This window comes from Chrysochloris asiatica, unplaced genomic scaffold (assembly GCF_000296735.1).
Source record: "Chrysochloris asiatica unplaced genomic scaffold, ChrAsi1.0 scaffold00158, whole genome shotgun sequence".
NCBI classification, from domain to species: domain Eukaryota; kingdom Metazoa; phylum Chordata; class Mammalia; order Afrosoricida; family Chrysochloridae; genus Chrysochloris; species Chrysochloris asiatica.
In genome coordinates this window covers 7547443-7550290 of record NW_006408676.1, presented here as the reverse complement: position 1 = coordinate 7550290, position 2848 = coordinate 7547443, and the positions used below count along the sequence as shown (strand labels likewise).

The window sequence follows — 2848 nt, the reverse complement described above, 5'->3', positions numbered from 1 at the left end:
GTGTTTGACCTCTCATTCATGTGGCCCCACAACCTCTGCCCTGCTCAGGAAAGTGTTACCGAGCTCTTTTAATCCGTCTGTTATGTCCAAGGGGCACATTCTTCAAGCTAGTCTCCTGCCTGTAGGCACATAGCTTTTTTCATTCCCTGGTTCTAGGTGTGCCTACAGCTTTTTTGTGTTGCTACCTCTGCCACCATTTTTGCTATTGCTGCTTATCTAGGTAGGGATCTCACATTCCATTCATACTCTTTCTTAATGATCCTGGGTTAGTCTGTTGCTGCTTTGAAATGGCTCCTTTTAATACTAGCTGGATGGCAAAACTAACCAATCCAAGCCTTTGAGTGTTCAACACCTTTTTTGCATGGTCTCACCCAATCATTTGGTAGAAATTAAGAAGACATTGGCTAGAAAGGCCATACCAAGTAAATCCAACATACCAGACATGTTCTTCATATAATCCAGGATTTGGTGTTTTTTGTTGAATTTGTGGTTTCCGTTATTATAGGCACAGTTGAGGTCATATCTAGCCTCATTGTCTGTAATGCTTTTAAGCTGTTTAGCCTTACAAAAGAAGTTCTATTTCTTCTTTAAGAGATTAAACAACAATATTACAGCAAGAACCTTGTTAAATTTAGAGTTATTCTTTTTGTGCATAATTTAACAAAAAAAGAGAATTTTTGTTCTTAGAGAAAGAAAATAGATCTGTGTTATAAATATTTACCTCATTCTTTATAAATCCTATTGATACATAAGTCCTCTTATTCTGTTCTCTTGATAAGGAAGTGGTTATATGAATGCCTCATGGTCACACAGCTAGTGTTACATGTCTCAGTGTATGAACCCATTGCTTATACGAGGAAGTATTTGGAGGAAATAAAAAGTGAATTTTTGTTATAAGTCAAGGGTCTCAATCAAGATACCTGTAGCAACAAGATCATCAATGAAACTGATGTCATGCTAGAGAAAGCAGATTGCCTTAGAGAGGTTTGATTTTGAAGATTTCCATAAATATTTCATCAAATATATATATTACTGAAATATTTTATTACATATTTAATTGCATGTATTGTTAACATATGGTGGTGGTGTATAAGTGCTGTGGAGTTGATTCTGACTCCTAGTGACCCTGTATAGGCTTTCCAAGGCTGTAAATCTTTATGATAGCAGAAAGCCTCATCTTTCTTCTGAGGACCTGCTGGTAGTTATGAACTGCTGACCTTGAGATTAGCAGCCTGACTTGTAACCACTGTGCTACCAGAGTTCCTTATTAAAGTATGAAAGATATATTTTAATAATAGTGAAATATATAAAAAATTGAGTCCTGGTGTGGTTCTGTGGATTAATGTGCTGTACTGCAAAGTTGGTTTAAACCACAACTTCAACAATTCAAGCTCACCAGTGACTCCTCAGAAATCTTATACAAGGTTGCTATGGGTTGGAATTGACCCAATGGCACTTAACAACAACACTATCATATACAAAATACATTTTAATAATAGCAATACTTTTCTGTGATGGTGAGACTAGAGTTTATGGACATGACTTTCTCAGGAGACACGTAATAATTTTTATATAGTATATTTATTTTGGAGTCCTTGTTAGGCACTGTAGTATAATGCACTGGACCTCAAAGTCAGCTTGAAGCTCAAGGTTGGCGGTTCAAATTCACCAGCCGCTCCTAGGAAATCTTATATAGGGTTGCTGTAAGTCAGAACCAACTCGACAGCACTTAACAACAACAATGTATTTATTTTTAAAAGCCTATTATGAAGGGTGCCTCGCTGGCTTCCCCAGCCCCATGTGCTTTTAAACCGTAAATGCTCGCTAATCTCTAACCGCTTCTGTCCGATAAGGTGGTCCATATCTGCATCTCCAAGACCTGCTACGAAGACGTCTCTATGCCTAAAGCACCAAAGAGAAAAAATGGAGGGCAGGAAAAAAAAGTCATCCATCCATATAGTAGAAAAGCAGCTCAAATTATGAGAGAGGCTCTCAAACAAACAAAAAGGGAAAAATTGAAGAATGGAAAAGCTGTGCGTCTCAGCATTATTGGTGAAAAACTTCAGTGGTTTAAAAATCATCTTGATGACAAAAAAGTAGAATATTCAAAAAAGGATGCTTGTGAATTAATTGAAAGTTATATAAATCGATTCAGCAGTGAGTAGAGCAGATTGAGTTATATAACAGCATCAAAGACAGACAGGGAAGGCAACACTATTCTCGAGAGATGGTTATCAAGCAGACGATGGAGCGTGAGCGACCGCAATATGAAGGATATGGCCTTGAGATTCCAGACATAGTAGATGCCGGTAATCTGAGAACTTTTAGGGAATGGGATTTTAATCTGAAGAAGTTGCCAAACATTAAAATGAGAAAAATCTGTGCTAATGATACAATTCCTAAGAAATGCAAGAAAAAAAAAAATCATACAATGTAGACAAAGTCTTAGAAGAATTGGAACAAAAAGATGAATCCAGTGACTCAGATGAGGTAATGACTTCAGTAACCTAATTGTCTATACTTGAGAATAAATAATGAGAGATCTTCAAGTTTCACTCATTGGTTATGGTAAATAATTGTCTGGATCATTCCTTTACATGAAAAGAGTTCCATTTGCAGTTTTATAAAACAAAGTTAGAATTTTTGCTTAAAACATTGTTAGGATGAATAATGAATGTTGCTGTATTATTTATATTAAGTTGTTAAAATGGGTAGACATGATCTATGAAAACCAATTAAACTTAATTTTTAATTAATATGAAAAATAAATAAATAAAAGCCTATTACATTGCAAAGGAGCTCTGGTAGCGTAGTGATTATGAGTCGGGCTGCCAACCTCAAGGTCAGC

At 36.1% G+C, this 2848-nt stretch overlaps 1 pseudogene; it reads left to right on the top strand.

The window, feature by feature from the left end:
• Positions 1-1898: 1898 nt before the first annotated feature.
• On the top strand, positions 1899-2511 carry LOC102818064 (annotated as a pseudogene).
• The last annotated feature ends 337 nt before the right edge of the window (positions 2512-2848 follow it).